Source organism: Rousettus aegyptiacus, unplaced genomic scaffold (genome assembly GCF_014176215.1).
Source record: "Rousettus aegyptiacus isolate mRouAeg1 unplaced genomic scaffold, mRouAeg1.p scaffold_m13_p_4, whole genome shotgun sequence".
Classification (NCBI taxonomy): Eukaryota; Metazoa; Chordata; class Mammalia; order Chiroptera; family Pteropodidae; genus Rousettus; species Rousettus aegyptiacus.
In genome coordinates, this window is record NW_023416307.1 from 1,911,514 (window position 1) to 1,933,369 (window position 21,856).

The window sequence follows — 21,856 nt, forward strand, 5'->3', positions numbered from 1 at the left end:
AGATACAGAGGACGCTTCGCTCTCCTCCTGCAGTGCGGCCCGGTTCCCAACAGGCCACAGACCGGTACCAGGCCACCCCTGGGGGGTTGGGGACCCCTGCTCTAGAACATGGCTTTTAAAGGTTCTCATGGTTTGTGTGTGCTAGAGGAGCATTCACAAAAGTTTGCCCCTCGATGTTAAAAATGTGTTTAAAAAGCAAAACACAAGAGTCCAGGGTCTCATGTACGAACAACATTGGGAGACCCTCTCTGCACAGTTTTTTCTAGTTTTACTGAGCTATAATTGTCGTATAACATTGTATAAGCTTAAGGCGCACAGCATAACGATTAGATACATGTATATACTGCGAAATGTTTACCACAGTAAGTTTAGTTCATATCCATTACCTTCACGGAGCTACGACTTTTTCCTTGTGATGAGAACGTCGTCGAGGATCTAGTCCCTCAGCAACTCTCAAATATAGAGGACAGCGCCGTTAATCTCCAGCCGTTGTGTTGTGCCTTGCTGTGCAGTTTCGGTGCGGGACTTCTCAGAGCCTTGACTGTGAATAGTGAAGGCTTAAGGGGCACGTTAGAATTGCAGCCTCTTCTAACCTTATCTAGTAATGCCACCCGTTTTTCAAAGAGCGCTCAGGAGTACTGTTCCAAGAGCCCCACTTTGGATCACAGCGCTCTAAAGCAAAATGGATCGAAGGGGAATAAATAATGACGTCACGGATCTGTTATTTCTGGCATCGTCTAACACCCATGCGACAACATAACACTTAGGTTCATGGACACAGATGGGAGGAAGCTCGCCGAGGCACTTCGAGAGGTGAACTTGAGCTTTTGATATTTGCAGAGCCAGACCACGCTGCCCCCAAAGTCCACAGGGCCCAAAATAACTGCTATGTCTGGAAACAAATCAGAACGTTTTAAGTAAAGGGTTTACGGAATGCCATTCTGGAAGGATCCCCCTCCCTAGAACCGGGAGACATGGCTTTCCGGAACATTCTGCCCTGCCTTCCCCCAGGCCCCGTGCAGCCAAGCGAGGACAGAGCTCCCACAGGCCCTGGCCAAGAAGCAAGTGGGGAAGCAGGAAGTTCCAAATCTCATCTGGATGAGACCCAAGCCCTAAACATTTTGCCAACTTCCGTTTACGGAAGGCTCAGGCATGAAAGCGCCAACACAGCCCTGATTCCCGCCCCGCACACTAAAATGCAGACAGGCCGTCTCCCGTCTCCCGGCCCCGTCGTCCCCTCCCCTCCGGGGGCTCCACCTCCAGGAGCCCCGACATGCTGGGCCGACAGCTCTGCCGCTCTGTGAAGTTCCCCCGTCTGTTCGCCTCGGCTGACGAGACTGTGAGGCGGGCGGGCACGCGGTGAGACGCAGAGAAGGAAGACAGGTCCCCCCATCCGAGAAGGGCGGGGCCGCCCTCGTCCCCGCCCCGCGGGCTTCCCCACCAGCCAGCGGAGCCCATGCATCACCTGTCTGGACCTGCCGTTCAGCCCGACACCCAGGGCGGAAGCCCTCCTGTCCCTCCTGTCCCTCCTGTCCCTCCCTCACCCTGCGCCCGTGTCTTAGGCCCTGTCCAGGCCTCGCCGGCTCTGGCTGGCACTTCTCAAGCATCCAAGACTGGCCGGCTCCTGAAGCGCCACCGCTAGAAGAATCCGACCCGGTCCAATCGGGCCCCGGCTGGAACGCCGCGGTCGCGCCTGGCCCTGTGTGCCCAGGGGGACCATTCAGAGTTTGGCCCCGACACCAGCCTGGCACTGCGCACACCCCCTCGCCAGCCATGCTGATGCCCTGCCACTGCTGATCGTCAGGAAACTCTTATCCATCCCTCGAAACCCACGTCGAATGCCACCTTCTCTCCCGGCTCGGAGTTAGCGACGTCGTTCGCCCGCCCCGTTCGTCTCCGCCCCTGCGGCGGCCCCCGCCACCTGGCGCCTCCGGGGCTGCTGTTGGCTCGCATGTCTGTCCCTTCGGCTGGGGACAGAGACCTCCCGTCATTTGTTTTTCATTTCCCCGAGCCCCACATAGCGTCGGCATGTAAGCGATGAATAGTGCATGAGCGCACACTGAGGAAGTCACCGCCGGCCTTGCCGCGACCCCCGAGAAGCCCACCCTCTGCGTCCCGCGGAGCGAGAAGGGAGGAGGAAGAGGAGGCGCCCCTTGGCATCGCCGGGCACGGCCAGCTGTCAGTCATCCGGGCTACACCCTGGAAGAGCATCATTTGCAGAAGGGGTAGCACAGGAGGCCACGTGCCGGGACACAAGACGGGTGTGTTTCAGTGGGAGGCCCAGGCCGTGGCCGCCGCTACCAAGGACAGCGGCCTCGGCCACAGTGCTGGGAACACAGACCGGGAAGACGGTGCCAGCGGCGGGCCTGGGAGGGACAACGAAACTCGGGTCTCACTTCACCTTTTTGACTCTTGTGTCGGCCCGTTTTGGGGGGGACGGCGGCGGGGTTGCTCATTCTACCTCTTGCATCAGCCCATTTTGGGGGGGACGGCGGCGGGGTTGCCCATTCTGCCGCTTCCATCAAGCCCTGGTCACAATGAAAGGACTTTTGGAAATTATTCGAGCCCACGAATGATTGGTTTTTATCTGCGAAAAGCAGCCACATCGTACAAGTAAGATTTCGACAGTGCGTCCTTATTGGGAGCCGCCTACAAACACATCAGGATCCCTTTCGTTAGCTAAGTTTCATCCACAGAACTATAAACAGGACGTTTTTATGTATTCCTACGGATAGAATTATTTCAACCATAAAAGAACTCGCTCGTGTGAGGACGTGCAGGGTCATGCCATTAGCGACTAAAATCCCGGAATGAATCGAACCACTGGAATGAAGTTAATAAATTTAGAAAACGAGGGAAACTGAATAAATAGTTTTGTTTATTTAAATAAAGGGAAGGTAGAACTTCGCCGTGCACATTGGCTTCTGTCTGGTTCAGAGAGGTGAAAGTGAGTCACCCGGGGCTCCAAATAGGGACGGTCACAGGCATTTTCCACACCGAAGGCTTTAATCTTAGAAAAGGGATCCTTAAAAAGACACATCGTTAATCTTATTTCGCAGCATAACGAAACGGTTTGTTTAACGCCTAGGTTTTCCAGTCTCTACATGGAGCACTGTAATTTCACTGCATCTATACTTTTGGTGATGATAATAATAGCTGTTCCGAAGTTAGTGGACGTTCCCGTGGGTAACAGGAGTTGCCATTCGATCACTGGCAAGCCCGGTTCTTCCCATCGGGGTCTGCAGAATGAGCGGGCACGGCGCCATCTTTGTCGTAGCCTTGTCACTTGACCGGCCTTGAGAGAGCTCATGTTTAATTTATTTGGCATCCTCTGCGACCACCCTTAGCGCCCGCACTGAATCCAGACGGAGTGTTAAAATCCCAACGACAAATTCCTCCCGGCTTTGCCATCTCGGCCAGCCATCCCCCCAGACCAACCGTGCATTGCGAATAAAAACCGTGAAACCCAGAGTGGTCGCCGCAACCCGCATTTTCTTCCTGGCTCAGCAGCAGTCCACAGGAAGTCGCCGGGCGCCAGGCGCAGCACTAGACGTTAAGAAAAACAGGGCTGCTCTTCAAATATCTGCTGCCTGAACTCACTGTGTAGCGCCCCAACTAAGAAGACCTACAGGTCAAAACCAAAACATAAACAGATGAAAGGAAAAAAAAAATTAAAACACCCCCTAGGGGGTCACTGCTTTACACTTTGACCCCTTTCCTAAATCTGCCCGCTATTTTCAGTTTTCAGAGGCATCAGGTAATTGCAGCTCGTGTTTTGTCCAGAGTTCCTAGATGTAACCTGGTAGAGAAAAGCTCGGGCCGTATTGGCCAGCTCCTGAAGTGGTCGTCTTAGGTCATTTTAGATGAAGCAATATGGATGCTTCCTCAATAAGGATGAATATTCTTAATTATCATGATCTTAGCTTCCATCGTGTTCATTTTCAATGCTGTGTTTTCACTCTTACTAACGAGGATGCCAAGGTAACTATCTTTTGTTCTGTGGCCAGTCTTTTCTGAGAAGGCATTTTAATATTGTTTTCCCAAATTCAGTCCCCAAATTTAGAATCATGAAACTGTTAAGATGTCTTTGACACCTAAAACATCTTTTCGGTTTCCTACACAGCCACCATTCACAGATAAACATCAGTATTGGCTCTTTCACCTTCTGAAAGGAGATAAAACAAAAATGATTGAGTTTGTTTGTTGTTCTCCAGGTTTTAATTAAGTCAAAACTATCATGAGAGCTCTTTTGTTTATCAAACCCAGAATAAACGAAAAACCTAACAAACTAAAAGAGAAATTGAATCTTCCTAGATTAATTTTATGGACGTAATTTGTTGCTATGTCTTAGTGATTATATACTTTTCAGATTGAGAAGAAGGATATTCATGTTCATGCAAAAAACTGATGTCGACTCTACCAATGGATTAGTTTTGAGAAAGATTTTGTTTCTACATTAAGTACCCTTCTCAACTGAGGATAATCCTAATACATTTCATATTGTGAGATAAAGTGCTGGTGATCTGTCTATATTATGTTTCTACTTTAAGGTAATTATTGACAATATCCTCAGAAATTTATATATATATATATATTACCCCTTACAGAAGGATGTTTTCTTTCATTCTGAGATGATCGATGATCACAATAGATGTAAACAGACACGATTCACATTTAATCTGTTCACCACTGTTTCGTCCTGAAACTTCACTTTCTAACATTTCCACCATCCCACTTACGGGACAAACAGAAACCAAGCGGAGAGCGTAGACCCGAAACTGTGACCGTTTGCCTTTTCTTTATGTGGTCGCCCCATCATTTCAGGAAGTGGGGTCACGAGGAGCAGGGGTCGTACAGGATGACTCTCCACTTGTAGCATCGCCTGTCTAGGAATTATCAGAACCGACTGTTGTTTCCTAAACAGTGACCAACGGGTGTTGCTTGGACCATCTGGGTACACACCTACGGGCTCACCCCATCTTACCCACAGGGCGGCTTTCAAGCTTAATTATCATAACCACATGAACTCTTCCTTCTTTCTAGCAGTTAAAACCCCCTGGCTTTTCCCACCTGCAAATAACTAACTGACTCTAGAGCACAAGTGCTCAGGGAGGCAAGACATTGAGACTACAGGGAAAAACTAGGACTGAGCTGTCGAAGCTGAGATGTCCAGTGTCCTTTTCCCCGAAGGACCTTCAGTTACGAAGGCTAAAAGTTCTGCTCCTACTCAAGCCCATTCCCCCAGCCTGCTTCCCTCAGACTGCTCAACGTCTGAACCTTCTTATTCCTCGATTTCTGGCACGAGCCTCTGCCCTCGAAGAGGTCCCCACAGCTGGGGCAAAAGTTCTCGCAGGTAGAGAAATGTTTTCATCTTAACTCTCCGATGGGAATTTCCATTTGATTTTTTGTGATTTGCAAATTTAATGCACATGCATTCTGTTTCTTCATTGATTCACTCGGCAAATACTTAACTGATGACTCATCATGTGCAAGTCATTAGCCAAGGCCTCACGTGGGACACAAATTTCTATAAGACACAATGGCAGCTTGCTGGGCCCCTGCATTCTCATAAGCAAATCTATTAAGTCTTTATCAGCGTGATTAACAACAAAAATCCATCCCAGGACAGAGATTCGTGGCCCAAGATTTTAGCGCTGTACCTCAGGACTATGGCCTCAATCAGCTCTATTTGAAGACAACTGTTGATCAGTTAAGATCCCACCTCTGGTCTCTGGCCCCTAGTGCCCCCATTTCTCCACCTTATCGAAGCATATTTCTGTGAGAAACTTCATCAAGTATTTCAATGAGATTAAAACATGCATAAAGCATTCCTAATTAAAAAGCAAGAAAAAAATGAGACTGATCGGTTATGTTTTCGTTCATCGGGAACCTCAGCCGGCACTCAGTGTTCATTATTTCCTTTTGTAAATGTTCAGGACCCATCTGTTTCACACTAGAAGCTACCAAAGACTGAATTGAAGTTTACCAGGACAGAGAGTCTCCATTTTCCCCTTCTCCTAGAGAGAACTCACACGAGCCTGGTCCTAGTCCCCCTCCCACGACTGTGAACCCTCAAGGGCATCTGGCAGGAGATCTGAGAGAGGCTCCGGGACGTGGGCTGCCTGGAGCTGAAGCAGCCTTTTGCCACCTGAACGCCAGTCAGCTTTTCCGACGGTCCGCTCACCTCCCCTCTGCTTTACATTATCTATTGCCCTTTTCAACAGGAAGACCCTCTTGGCGTATCACAGACTGAGTGCCTCTTGGCTTTCCTCCTTCTACGACACCAAAACATCTTCCTCACGGAAAGGCCCTACGACTCTCGGTCCCCCGACCCTCTTCTTACAGGTCTCTGCCCAAGAGCTGTCTGTCGTCTGGACGGAGCGCCTCTCCCACCAGCTTCTGAACATTATTTCTCGAGGCTGAGCTCAGAAGCCTTCCTGTGCAAACTCCATCGTCTCTAGATGCCTTTCCATCTAGAATTATGTGTCAGTTCTGAATCACCATTTTCTCTTTTTCAGACCTTCTGTTCCTGATGGGTAAATATTCCTTGTAAGAGTCTATAGCCGGTTCATTGAATTTTAACATCTTTTTTAAAAAATAAATAGAAAAGTCCAGAAAGTGAGGAAAGTGTGTACAAAGAGAGAGAGAGAGAGAGAGAGAGAGAGAGACTAAAACAAGGAGATGCCAAGACAATAATTTGAAAAGTCTGTGGCCAAAGAAAAGAGATCATGTTCGAAATTTGTAATACAAGAACATCGAAAGTGAGAAACCGTTTCCGTTATCAGGATATAAATGGGACATTTGGGACGAAGGCAAAGAAGCACATGCTTTTCCCCGTACTCACACTAAAAATGTCAAAAAGACACATGTTTGCTGCGAAATGATCCAAACACTCCCGAACCACACCAGATCTGCAGGTTCCACAACCAGCACCCAGAGACAAACCGCAGCGAACGGGCCGGATGTGTCTGGCCTGTGACAGGCGAGGTTCTCCGTCAAAGTCGTTACTGGATCTGAAGACTCAGATGCAGTTTTATGCCTGAGAGATCAGAAGCATCAGACGTAGTGATGTCTGGCCAACAGGATGTTCCAAACCAAAAGTAACAAAATCGTTTCTAAATAAGCCCATTCAGTCCTCGGGGCACCTGCCCAAGGTGAAATTCTGAAACGGCTGCTCACAACGTTGCTGTAGAAGCCACCGTCCCTGGGGGACAGAGGCTGGCAGCACAGCCCTGTCCAAATATACCAACCGAGGGGTGTGCACCTCGTCTATTGGAAAGGATTCCCCCTTCCTCATACGTAAATAAAATGAGACTATACGGCTGGGTGTGCGTGTGCATGTACACGCGTAGGCACATGTACACACACACATACACATCCTTCCTTCTTGTCATCATACTTTTATTAAATGGCTCCGAATCTGTCTGTCACCCTATTTTAATGTCCTCAGGCTGCCATAACCAAGCACCCTAGACCGAGGGGCTTAAACAACAGAAACGTGTTGTCGCCCGGTCTTGGAGGCCAGAGGTCTGAAGTCGAGGCGCCAGCAGGGCTGGTTTCCTCCGATGGCGGGGAGGAAAAGATCCGTCCCAGGCCCCGCCCCTCGGCTTGCAGATGGACGACTTCGTGCTCACATAGCATTCTCCCCATCTGCAAGTCAGTCTCCAAATTTCCCCTTTTTGAAAGGACACCAGTCATATCAGATCGGGAACCAAAAACAGCCGCGTTCTGAGACACTAGAGGTCAGGACTTCAACATGTGAATTTGGGGCAACACAACTCAACCCCATAGCACACCCCCACCGCCCACCTCTGCCCTGAAAGTCGTTTTCATCCGGAAGAAGCGGGTCTTCAGCATCGGAAGACAGAATCAGCTGAGAAGAACCGAGGCTCCGAAGACGACGCCCAGCTCTCGCGGAACGCCAGGTTCCAGCCGGCCAGGTGTCTGGGAAAGACCAGCCTTTTTCCAGGAAGATCAGAGACATGGCTGAGGAGGAAGGCAAACAGAAAAGGAAAGAAAAGCACGGGAAGAGACAATGGCAGATGGAGTGGCTGCGTGTCCGTCCTTTCAGCCCACCCGTTCGGCTCTGCCCTGGCAAACGGTGCCAAGAGTGCCGTGGTCTGGAAGCCCAGGCGCCCTGAAGACAGACGGGATGCACCCCACCCCCTGGCCACCCAGACCTCAGAAGGCTCCGGGGGCCTTAGCTCCACATCCCACCCCTGAGGTGCCGCAGACATAACCTACCAGCTAGACTGCCGTGCGGCTCGTCCATGGTCGCTGAGGCCGTCACTCCCTTACGCGCCGTAGACACAAACGAGGATGTCACAGGACCTGGGAGCGCGTCTGCATGGAACCCGACCATCGTTCCTACCCTGGGAGCCACCATTTCTCCACTGAGCACCTACTCTGCTCCAGGGACTGCCTTAAGCATTTCCCTTAAGTGGAGCTGGGAGTCTAAGTGGAGATCAAGTACAGATGAGGTGCGGGGCTGGGAGTTTCTTCCACCCCATGATTTGGGGGTGGGGGGTGGCCTTGAGGTTAAGGAGGGAGGGGGAGAGGGGGCTGAGGACCTGGAGAAGAGGGTTGGAGGGAGCCAGGGAAACAGAGCATTGGAGAATGGGGGCCCAGCCCAGCCCCAGGCCTCCTGCAGAAAGTAGTGTTGTAAGCAAAAGGCAAAAGGGATGCTTTGATTAAGACTTTGCAGGGCTCAGAGATGAGTTGCTCTCCAGTCCTGTGTGGATGCCGTGGCCGTATCCAGTGGGGATCAGTGATGGCCAGCAGACAGCTCCCAGCCCTGTCCTTCCCTTAGGATCAACTAAAATTGCCAACTTTCCCAAAATCGGATTAACAATTTACCTTGCAGTTATCTTCTGAACCAGTTTCTCTTTCATAACCCCAAAGTATTTTGTCTCTAATAATAGTTTTGAATTGTTGAGGCATATCAATTTCTAAAATACTTAAGTAATCACTACAAGAGGAGGAGAAGTGTCTCTGCTTTGTACCTGGCCACCGGGAGTGTTTTTCAAAGGCACCCTTCGACGGTTTGTGACCATGCCCGTTTTAACAAGGAGCTGCTGCTACATTACAAGAGAAAGCATTTTAAATTCTTGGCTTGGCATCAATATTTACTATAATGTCTTACAATTTGCCTCTCCGCGTTTTAAAAATCCATTTCCACCCTTCTCAAATAGCCACAATTTACTCTAGGCTTGCAACTTGCAAAAGTATTTCGGGCTGAGGAATGCCTTATTGTCGGCTGTCGGGAGGATTTGGCGGCCTTGGGTCGGCAGCGGGAGTAAATAGGCATCACGGAGAAGTCTAAAGGGCCTGTTAAGATGACAGTTCCACCTGGTGGTGGTTCAAAACGCGTCTCGGTGACTCAGCAAGGTCCTCCTCAGCATCCGTCATCTGCAAAGAGCATCCGGGTTCAGCAGGTCTGTGTCCTTTGTATTCTCCCCAGTGAGTTCCTCCCCAAGCACAAAAGCCTTGTCTTCTGCCATAAACCGTTTCAGAATCTGAAGCAGAAGCGATTGCAGGCCACCAGTGTCCCTCGTCCTGTCTGCAGGCCGCTGAATAATCCCCAAAAGAAGGAGCAGCTCCAGCCACCAGCTCCTAGAAATAATTCTGAAAAGCAACTGGTATCGAAACAGAAAAATGAAGACTTAAAAAAAAAAGGCAGTGGGCTTTGGAAGATTTTTAAATTGGTCGTCGTGGGGTAAAGGAAAGTTTGGTAAAATTTATTCAGTGAGAGAAAAACAAAGCAAGTTGATTCTGGCTCTGAATGTACTGTTTAAATCTCAGTGAGAGAAAGCAGGACTTAAGCATCAGCTGAGAAGTAGAAACACAGTCCCTCCTCAAGGCATCCAAATATTCTCAGACAGTTTGGTTATTTCCTGATGCCACCAGAGATGACCTAATTCTAGAGTATGCACCTCTTGGAGCTATCTATAGAGAATTCCAGGTTTGATGAGCAGAGAACTGCCACTTAGATCACAGAATGGGCGAAGACCCTGTCTTACAGTCATTCTAAGACAGTTATTCGTAGAGACATTAAGCCACAGAATCTGCTTCTGAGGTCAGCAGGAGAGCTGAAGTTTGCAGATTTGGGCTGGTCCATACACCCCCCATCCTCCTGGAAAACCACCCTCTATGACACCCTGGACTACTTGTCCCTGAGGTGATTTTAGGCTGGATGCGTGATGAAGGTGGATCTCAGGAGCCTTGGCATTCTTTGCCACGAATTTTCAGCTGAGAAGCCTCCTTTGGGGGCAGGCACGTACCACGAAACCTACAAAAGTATATGGCGAGTTGAATTCATATTCCCCAACTCTGTACCAGGGGGAGCCAGGGGCATCACGTCAAGACTGTTGAAGCATGACCTAGCCAAAGGCCCGTCCCGAAAGAAGTGCCCGACACACTGACTATGGCAAAGCCTCAAAGCCAGCCAACGGCCAACGAAATAAAGAACCGACTGGCAAGCAATTTTAAGACGATTGCCAGGGCCGATGGGCTCCTGAGATGATCGTGCTAACTTCACTGGTTTTATAACCCAGAAGCCGGGTTCGAGCGCAGCCGCCCTGCAGCCCGTTTGGGGTAAGATGTCCTGGAGGAAGGTGGACTCAGAGCTGGCCGAGGGCTGATCAGTTCAAGAGCAGTGCAGACACCTTCCACGTACTCGAGTCTGTGCGTAACTCACCGGGCGGCCAAGCCTGGCAGAGCTGTCAGATGGAGTATGTGCTTCTTTTAAATGTTAAAATAAAGATATGTGTATAAATTTTTTTTTTAAAGAATGCCTTATTGTCTTCCGTGCATTATTCCTATAAGGTCGCGTAAATCATTCATTTTGCTTTCCTTCCAAGAAAGAGTCATTTTCTAAAATGTAATTTCTCGAGCAGGAGTTCATGGTTCTCTTTCTTCTGCCAGTCCCCCCCAAAAAAAGGTTCTGTTATGATTCGTATAAACTTGCCAAGTGAATGAAATTAATATGCAAAATGTAAATGCTACCATGCAAATACAAGAAAGGAAGAAGTAAAATGATATAATGATATTTTTGATCAATGCTACAGACGACTGATGGACCGCGATGAGCATCGAATGTAGTCTGTTAGGTTCACGCAGTGTTCGGACCCCAGAATGATCTAGCTGTTTTTCTTCTCTGCCCGTTACCAAAATCTGCACGTCATTTGTGTCTGAGGAGCAAATTTTGTATTCTCTGCTGTTTTAAACCCTGGGAGTGCTGAGGAAATCGAGTACTTTACAGACCATAAGATCCAAGAGACGAAACTCCATACAGCAAGAAGAATGAACCATCTACGACAGGCAGTAATATAAATGAATCTCGCAAGCCCAATGTCGAGAAGATCCGGACAGCAAGGAGGACCTGCTACTGTAGGAGTCACTGACACGAAGTTCAAACACAAGCAAAATTAACCTCTAGCGTCAGAGGTCAAGAGAGTAGTCACCCTGGCAGATGCAAGTGACTGGAAGGGGGTCCGGGGGACCACCTGGGATTCAGGTTAGGTCATGTGTCTTAATCTGAGTTCTGGTCCACAGACATGCTCTGCTTATGAAAAGTCATTGTACCGAGCACTAGAGTTAAGTGCCCTTTTCTGAACGTACATTATACTTCAATAAATGTTTTGAGGTGAGCTTATTTGGTCCATTTCCTACCTGGGCCTCCACTAACACTTGATTTCCCTCAGCTCTGAATTTCCACACGGAGATTTTCAGAGACAGAACCCTTCTGCTCAGACAAGATCCACTCTATCATGAGTATAGCTCAGTATTTATTTGTCCAGCCTCACTGGTTGATGCTCAGAGAGGTGAACTCTAGGAAGTTAGGCTTTAGAACAAAAATGTTTTTAAGTTTATTCAGCAGTAGATGGATACTACAGGGGAAAAATCATATTTCACAGAGTTAGCCCAAAGAAGTCACTGAACAAAGGGACGATGGGGGAAAAGGATCATTTAAACATTTAGGGTGAAAAATAAGAACCCAAGGTGGATAAAATATACAATATAAGTTTTCAGCAAAAAAAATTATAAGACCCAGAAATAAAACAATGAACTCTACTGTAGAAAAAAAAAAATAGTTAATAAACAATGTCACCAGATGTTGGATTTAGCTGACAAAGACTTCAAAGCAATTATTATAAATATATTCAAGAAAATAAATAAACTCGCACATAAAAATTTTAAAGGGAATTATGACAACGATGAATGAACAAATAGAGATTTTTCAATATGGAGATAGAAATTCTAAATAAAAAGCAAAATAGAAATCCTGGAGGTGAAAAGTCCAATAATTAAAATGCAGATTTCACCAGAAGGACTTGATAACAGATTTGAGAGGGCAGAAGAAAGATTCCGTGACCTTGAAGATAGGTTGACGGGAATTTCCAATCTGAAGAATAGAGAGAAAAAAAGATTGAATAAAAATGAACGAAGCCTCAGAGACCTATGAGAAATCATCGAGCATGACAATCTATGTGCAATGAGAGACCCAGAGAGCCTGGAGAAAAAGAAGCAGAAAATAATTTGAAGAATAATGGCCAAATAGTTCCAAAATGTAATGTAAAAAACATACATAGCAACTTGAAAAATCGGTTTGGCAGTTTCTTAAAAAGTTAAGCCCACTTGTACTGATTGGCTCGGCAACTCCACTCTATCCGAGAGAAATGAACTCTGAACGATGTGCTCCCCCAAAATTAAACCGATGACACTGGAGAGCACAGGAAGAGGTTGCAGCCTGGAAGAGGGGACCGGCAGAGGACGCGATTCCCGTGTTGATAACCTTGAAATGGCTTTAAAGCTAAAGTTAGCTCCTCATCAGGTGCTGTAGCCTGAAAAACCACAATCCCTGAAGAATGAGCAGGAAACCCAGAGAGGAGCCCCGAACGTGTCCACACGGCCCAACCTGTGGCTGGCCCCCTGGAACAGGGGAGGTGGGGTAGCCGGTAAATGAGCTGCTCGAGATGTGAACTACGCCCTTTAGTCCATAAACAATATATCGATATTAGCTCGTCGATTCATTGTGAGAAAGGCGTCGCACGGATACAAGACACTAATAATGAGGAGAGCGTGGGGGAGGAGGGGAGCAAGCAAGCGCGAGCTCTGTACTTTCTGTTCCGTTGTTTTGTGAACCTAAAACTGCCCTAAAAACAACCATTTGAAAACCGCTAGGTTGACCTTTGGAAACGTGACGATACAGGAGAAGCGGACATGTCAGACTTTCCCTGGCAGGTGGTGGAGGGAAGAACTGCGAGGCCCTGAGTAGGTTTAGTCCTCGGCCCACAGGAAGGCCCAGGGTCACTGCCTTTGTTCAATCTGAATAAATGCACCCAAAAAAAAAATTCAGTGGTGGCCCTCCCCGAAGGCCAGAGTCGTCCGTAGAAGAAATGGGCTTTTGTTAGCAATGGGATAACAGAATCCCGAAAGGCCAGCTGGCCGCATTTAGCCCTCAGAGTCCATCCAATCACTGTAGAGAGCAGTCAGCCCAGCGAGCCAGCCGTGGAGGCCGGACCCGCAAAGAGCTATGGAAGGGTTGTTAGAACTGGCGTTCCCCAGGGCAAGACGGATGGGCACCTAAAGGAGCATCGCTCTGTCTGCACAACCGAAAGCGTTCGAAGACGGCTGAGCAGGAGGTGGAGGGCAGCCGCTCCGGCAACGAGTCGTCGTCCTCGACCCGTTTCCGCACCTGGGCCAGTTCTCAGACCCAGGGCCCATCGGGCAGAAAACCGTGAGGAGGGACCGTGCGACGTGAAGGCAAGAGTATAACTCGATGAGTCCCCAAGTCCTTCCCCAAAAGGACTGTGGTTACTACGCTAACGATCACAGAACCCACAGAACCAGAGGCTTTCGAAGAGGCGCGGGAGCGGCGGAGTTCCGGTACTTGACGGAGGCCGGCTGCCCAAGGAGCAGTGTTCGCTCTGAGACGTGGCGTTTCTGATTCCCCTCTGATGGAAAAAGAAGGCCCCATCCTAATGCAGACCCTGCGCTGACCTGCAGAGTCCAGAAGTCAAAGCCAACGTCTTGGATATCATCAAACACGAGCCAGGAATTAGGCGACCTTTAACTGTCCCCGCATTCCAGCCAGCGGTCACAGTTTCCAGAGGCACGGCGCACGATCTGAGCCGGGGACCACGAGCCCATGTTGCGAAGCGGCGATGACTCCTGCGGTCGCCGCGCGGGGCACTGCGCGGGGCTCGCCTCGTTTGATGCTCACGGCTTTCGGAGCGCGGCTCTTATTTTCGTCCCTGTTCTAGAACTCAAGAATCACCTAAAAAGAGGGTAAGTAATCCACCCAAAATCTCACACCTGGAAAATTAGAAAACTCAGATCCAACCACGAAGCCTAGGATTTTACCGTTACAACTCCCAACATAATTATTGTCATAAATCAAAATGAACTGGGATTCAGACATATTTTTACTGTCACCAAAATCTCCAAACTAAGCACGCGTCTCTCTCCGGAATGCAAAATTAAACTGCTTTTCGGGCTCGACACTTCCCATCACACTCATTTCACTTACTTGGGACCTATTTTTTTCTGATTTATCATAATGAATGATCTTGACGACAACCAACTCCCTAAATCCTGAGACTCAAGTGACAACCTCGGGGCTCCCGCATCGTGTAAAAGGTACCACGTAGGAGCCCCCTGCCTTTCTGAGTGGGGACCAATGGCAAAACCAGCCAAAGCAGCACCTAATGGAAGGGTAATATTTCAACAGTGGGGGTTACTTTCAAGCAAACTCCACAGAAAGGACAGTCCCATTTAGACATCGGAAGCAGCTTTGGTGACCACGCGCGCCCTGTACATAAAATGAGGCGTGCTTAAAGAACCCGTCCCAACTGTAGGGGCGACGAGCCCCACACGCACTTCTGTGGGGACCTGTCGAACGAAGAAGCTCTTAGGCCAGGAACCTCAGGTACGTGGGGACGGTCGTCAGGCTTGCGAGCATTTTCGTCCATCTTCCCTTAACACGATTGACGAAGCAAAGACTCAGACTCACATTTTTCTCTCTCAGGGTCTCGCGCTGCAGGCCGGCCATGGCCACCGTCCCCAGCGGAGGTGTTCCCGAGCCCATGCAGTGCAGGATCGGCTTTGTCAGAGGCTTTAGCTTCCGGCGCCTCGAGCTCTGAGCTCTGATGGCCACTTCGCTGCGGCAGTGCTGTTGCCACGGTTACCGGGCCCTCCCAGGATGTTTTCCAGGTTACAGATATTGCTGGAAAACAGGCTGGTTTCCTAGCTTCTATTCACACAGTTTCTGTTGGCTTTATTCTCGGATTAAAACAAAAAAAAAAAACAAACCGTCGTGACCCGCTGACGTCAGAAAAGCATGCGTCTCGGTTCCAGTCCGCAGAGCACGGTCAGCCTCCCCCACAGCCGCGCGCAGGGCCTGGCCGGGCAGGCGGGGCTGACGTCTTTGCGTAAATGTCCTGACTGACACCCTGTCCGCCTCACGTCCGCGTGGGGCTCCCTGCCAAGGAATGTCAGGGTGTGTTCCTTCGACAGGGTTAAAAACGCTCCTCTTCAAACCAAGCGAATAAAGTAAAAATAATAGTGGCCGACCAAAAACCATAATTTGTGGGGATTTTTTATCATTTATAATTTTGTTTTTTTATACTATTATCATTGCTAGCTTCTTTCCCGGCAATCAGAATTACTCAAGGTGAGGCGGGGAGGTAACGTCTTGGGCGCTAGGGGAAGAAGGAGGCCCGAGCAGTCGTCGGCATCGCTGAAGTGGCTCTGGGAGAGTGTCTCGGAGCGCTGACCGGGAGCCGGCCCCCGGCCAGCCATGGCGGTGCGGCACGTGCAGAAATGCTCCGTGGTGGCCCAAACCTCAGCCACCACCGCGAAGGTCGGGCCGGCCGAATCTACCTGGATAGATAACAGTTCTGGAGCAGTTATTATTTGTCTCACAATTTTACGAAACCTCCAACAAGGCCTGAGGACAACTGAACTCACGCCAAGAGGGAAAATTATATGCTTTTTTTTCTGCATGATTAAGACCTGGAGATAAACAGATAGGAAGGAGCCGTGCCCGTAACAACTGAGAGCACCGGCTTTGAAGCCGGGTGTGTCTGGGGTCAAATTGTGGCAAGAGCTTAGAGAACCAGGGGACGTTTCACTCTCCTTGTGGCAAAATGGGGATGATAATAGCAATTGTACGACTTAATGAGATTCAGCAGGTAAAGTGCTTGGCGCACCACTTGGGACGGAATAAAATTCAAGGAGTGGTAAGGTAATAACCCCGAGAAGAAAGACGGTGGAGGAAGAGGAGGAGGAAATGAAGAAAGGAAAAGAGGTATGACAGGAAGGAGGGAAGGAACGGAGAAGGAGGGGAAGGAGGAGAGGGGGGCTCCTCTCCTGCCAGGGCCGGGAGCGGGGAACACTGGCAGGAGAGGGAGGAGCCCCGGCCGGGGCGACAGGCGGAGAGAAGGGGAAGAAGGGTCAGAGGACGGGCGTCCCCGGCGTGGTTACAACGCCGCGCCACGTGCAGACGGCCAGAGAGATGGTGAGTGCTGGAGTCGCCTGCCTCTAACTTCCGTGGCCCCTGGAAGAGCGTAGCTCGTTCCAGAATGTACCACCTGGCCTTCCCTACAGACCACAGAGGTTCGTTTTCTGCTTATAGTTTGAGTAAAGGAAACAGAGCGCCGGAACCACCGCCCGCGTAAACAGGACCATGAGGGAGGAGGCAGAGCGGGGCCCGTCCCGGAGGTGGCTTTAGAAGCCCTCGGCGTCCCTGGCTTCCTCCGTGGACCAGTCGTTCTTTCACAGCGTCCCTTCTCCAGAGCACAGCCAGGGAGGAGACCCCGGAGGTCGGGTTGTTCCTCGGAATCGCATGGGGCCACTTACCCCCCACCCTCACGGAGGCGACCCCTCCGAGCGCCACCAAGCAGCAAGAAGCAGTGAGAGCAGACACCGGCTGGGCTTCGAGACGCAGGAAACACGGGGTCACCTGCTGCTGGCTCCAGACGGGGCCTGGGAGGCGAGGAGTAGAGATGGCCAGAGAAACGGGCTTAGGGAAGAAGTGCCCTGATTTTAAACTTTGGCTAAAACATTTCCCCGGAAGCTAAGCCCCGCGGCGACTTCCCTGGTTCCCGGAGTGGGGACACCGCGCCGTCTCGGGAATCCAGAGCCGCAGATTCAGCCGAGCAGGTGTGTGCATACGCCCACGTGTGTCAGCTGAGCGTTTGAAATACGACTCACGGATCGTTAAGAGAGAAAAATCCCATCAAATGTTTATTCGATCGAAATGCACACAGGCCAGATCAATGAAGGCGGCTCACATCCACAGCCCCCAACGCGGCCGCTCGAGAAAGCCTGAAAGCAGACAGAGGACGCCGCCCGGGTGCTGGCCGACGTCGAATGGAAAGCTCGGAACTTAGAGCGCTCGATCGTCTCACAGTGTGCCTGAAACGAATGCCACCGACGTCCCTGTGAACCCTGCAACCACTGCGCGACCCAGGTCAAGGTCCGGTCGGCGTCTCCATGGTGCCGGAGACCTGGCGAGCTCCGGCTGGCTGGCTCAACGTCGCCCTTCAGACCCAGTCCCCAGGGGAGTGCTGCGAGCCTCCCCCAAGATGCCCAGCCCAGCCCAGCCGTGGCCCGGGCACATCTGTGTTCCCAGAACAAGGCATTTCAGGGTTCGTTTGGTTCCCGAGAGCCAAGATCGCGTGCCGTTTACCGTTCAGGTATATTAACTGTGTCTTATGTCCTGTGTTCTGACACTTCCACGCTTTGACGTCAGGGGCCTCACTGTCCCTGGAAAGATTGCCCCTCCCAGGGTTAGCAGCCTCCTGCCCACAGTAAACATCTCGCTTTTCATATGCAAACACACCCGCACAGAGCCCACACCCCAGACCACTTCCTCTCACATTCTAGCCCACTCTCCCCTGCCCTAATCACCCCAGAGCCAGGTTCCACACAATGAGGGACAGTCCGTATGCCTGAGAGTCCCCCGAAGTTACTTCAACTAGCCTGAGAGTCCCCTGAAGTTATTTCAACAAGCCCATCCCAAGGCTGCCCGCCCGCCCTGCCTAAGCTGTTCCTTCCCACAAGAACCACAGGCAAGGCTCTTGCCCACCTCTCTGCCTCCTGCTCCACCCCCACGCTCCCCATGTGGCCCCCCAAGATGCTGTGCGCCCCCCCAAGGCACTGCATGCCCCCTCGTCCTGGGAACTGTGAATAACAAACTATCATTTTGATCACACTCATCTCCTGATCTCTCGGCCTTACTGAACCTCGAATTTTCTATTAATACACTACACTTTAAAACAACAGGAAACCAAAGTCTTCCTGGGCGGAAGAGAGAGTAAAGTAAGGAACGTTAGTTGCTGGGACCACGCAGTGCGGGCGAAGGGGCCCCGAGGAGTCTCCGGTTACTCACCGAGAGAACAGCCCGACGACTCACGAGCCGTTAAGTCCGCGCCAAGGTTTCCAATCCAAACCCAGAAGCACTATGTTTTGTTCTCACGGCGATGTCGTTCTCTTTCCTTAAATGAGTAAACATCTTTTTATCATCTGTACGACAGGACAGGCTCATATCAGCGTCGATGTGTACACGAGTCCTCAACACAGATTCAGCGAGCACCGACTGCATGCACCGCCCCGGGTCTGAGGGACACAGACAAAGATCTCTAATCACATGGAGTTTATGATCCAGTGGCGTAAGACAGACGGTAAACTAAATAAATCGTCGATAGGCTAGGCAGGGAATAGCAGGAAAATGCAGCAGGAAAGGGAGATGCTGAGCGCCAGGGGGACAGGGAGCTCAAATTTTTTGACGTTATCGAGGGATCATATAGATGCCATAAAATATGCCATTTTAAACTGTTCAACCCTGTGGCTTCTAGTGTATCCGCAATGGCGCGACCATCCCCCATGATCACTTCCGGGGCATTTCCATTACCCGCACCCCACCCCCCAAAAAGCATAGCCATTGGCAGCCACTCCCCAGCGCCTCGTCTCTCCGGCCCGGCGGCTGCTCCCCGCCCCCCTCTGTCTCTGGCTCTGCCTGTTACGGACATTGTATATAATCAGGATCGCAGGGCGGGTGGCTTCTCGCGGTCAGCCCGATGTTTTCGAGGCCCACCCACCCGTCAGCACCCTCGTTCCTGCTGTGGCTGAATGAGGCCCCATGTGGCCGTACCTCGCTTCCTTTATCCACGAACACTGGCGCCGTTCCCACTTCCTGGCTGTCGCGGGCGACGCTGCCGTGAACGTCCGTGTGCGCGTCTTGCGTGGACACGTGTTTTTGCGCCTCTCAGGAACGTACCTGAGGGAGAACGGCCGGGTCCCCCGGTGACTCTGCGTTTAATTTCGGAGGAAAGAGCTCCATTTTAAGTCAAGTGGTCAGGGATAGCCTTGTAGATAAGGTGGCTTTGATACGCTGGCATCTGAAAGAGGTGACCTACACGAGCCATGCAGGAGATGGGGGGGCGGGGGGCGTCCCAGGCGGAGAACGTCAGATCAAAGGCAAAAACACCCCTGGTGTGTCTGGGGACGGCGAAGCACGCCTGTGTGGCCGACAGACACGCCTGTGTGTCGACCTACAACGCTAACCGGATCTAGAAACATCGCATTTAAGAGGCCGCCCGTTGATACCTTTTTTAGTAAATCGAGCCATGTAGTCTAGCCTCCGGAACTTAACTTCGTAATTCCAATTCTCCATTGATTCCGATTTCGTTCCATTTCTTCCATGGTCCTGTCTTCCCCCGTCAAGTTCCATAAAGGAACATACGGAATTGAAGTGCCCGACGATTCTATGGCAAAGACGGACGTCTGGAGGTGTCTCTGTCACGGGGCGGCACGAGGAGCCACCCCGCAGCCGTGAGGGTGAGCCGAGCCCCAGCATCGCCTTCCGCTTTTCAACCCTGGCCGAGTTAAGCGAGCGGAATTTCAGGGATAGCTACGCGATCGGGGGCACCAACAGGCGGCACCGGGCCGGCCACCTCCCCTTCCCGAGCCGACCGAGCAGGACAAGCAAGGACCGAGGAAGTGCGTCTGACCGTTGCTTCTCCTGGCGGCCTCGACTGCTGCGGCCATCTCTTGATCTCACCGCGGTGGCCTTGCGTTTACGATTCCAGGGGACAATGGGCGTTCTGAAGGAAGAGAGCGCGGACCGCTCAGAGAAGCCGACTGGGCACGGAAGAGAGCGGGAAGATGCCAGGGGAGGCTGCGCCGAAGGACAGGAAGGAAAGAGGCTTTCCGGGAATAAAATGAGCAGAGCATTCCAGGAAAAGGAAGAGCGGAGACGGATCCCCGGCCCAGAGGCCGGAGAGAATAGAGGACGCACGGAAATCAACGACGGCTCCGGCGTGACAGGGCGATGCAAAGGGAAGAGCGGCGCTGGAAAGCGCGGCCTCGTCGCTCGGTCCCGCTGGACACGTAGAGCGCAGTCTGGGCTGCACGCCGAGAGCACCAGGCAGGTGACAAAGGACCCGCGCCGCGCAGTGACACGATGAGGTTCGACGCGGCGGGTAGAGGTGGACGGAACATGGGCCAGGCCGCAGGAAAGGCGCTCGCCCGACGTTCCCAGGTCTCTCCATGGCGCCGAGGGAAGCATCCGGGACCAGCGCAATGTGCCCCATCTGGCCGTCGCGACACCAGGTTGGAGTCCCCAACTCTGTTTGACACGAAGAACATCCACACTCATCGAGACAGCAACCGTACACCTCAGTGAGCCGAACGCGACCCTCGAGACCAGACCAGTTCGAATTCAGCCGCGTGCGTACATAAATGCTATCATTATTCTGAAAAGAACTCATATGGAAAGGGTTTGTTGGCCTTCCTTTCCTTGACGCGTCTGTCTTTTTTTAACTTAAAACTTATTTCAATCGAATGAATGAAATTATGCCGTTTACCTTGAGAGGCAAAGCAACTGAGAGGTATGCGTATACGCCCGTGCTACGTTACTACATAAACATACAATCATTGCAATTTCTCTCTCCACTAAACTAACATTTCGCCAAGATGATATTCTTCCTTGGAAAATTCCCAGTGGGAAACGAGTTTCTGTCTACGAATGAAACAGGAATCTGAGCCAAATTTAAGTAGCTCTTAAAGGACAGCTAACCTTAGGTGGCTATACTAGCAAGGGCAGAGCAGACTCTTGATTCTAGTCCTTTTTTTCCATAAAGAAATAAAACCGTATCTGCAGTTGGCATCTCTGAAAATATCTGCCAGCATTATCACTTACAAGAAAATTTTCCATTTCTTAGGGGCATTTCTAGTTTCTACCTTTTGGCTTCCCCAAGATAAATCGAATGAACTTTTAACCAAGAAGAGACACCCGCAGAGGAAGTGTGCTAGCCAGAAGATGACCTTGATCTCTTGGAAACCACATCGGTCAGCAATAACTGTTTCTTCTTGGGTGTTTGTGTGACTGAAGGAAGAACCAGGAAGAATCTGGAAGTGTCTTGCTCTCCATTTCCTGCCCAGTGTTTCCATCTTGGTAATGTTATTTTCTACACACACACACACACACACACACACACACGCACACACACACACACGCACACACACACACCCCTGCAAAGCCCATTTCCCATCTTCGCTTCCAAAGGTTGCTATTGCTTTTGCCCTGAAGCTCTGAGTGTTATTTCGATTCAAGAATAAAATCTTATTAAGGAAAAGAACAGGGTTCCCAATATTCGTCATTAATGATTTAAAACCAAAGATTCAAGCCCCAAGGAACTTGCAGGGTTTCTGCTCAGGGAAGCCACAGTTCTTTGCGTTGCCGACTCCATGATCAGGGCTCGCGGTGGACAGTCAACTTTCCTCCTACCACACAGGCAGAAAGAGTAATGACCACACATGCAAAACCCCAGCTTCGAGTTTGTTTTCCATG

The 21,856-nt window shown here is 50.7% G+C and overlaps 1 pseudogene; it reads left to right on the plus strand.

The window, feature by feature from the left end:
* The first annotated feature begins 1,273 nt into the window (after nucleotides 1-1,273).
* LOC107498498 lies at nucleotides 1,274-10,531 on the plus strand (annotated as a pseudogene).
* The last annotated feature ends 11,325 nt before the right edge of the window (nucleotides 10,532-21,856 follow it).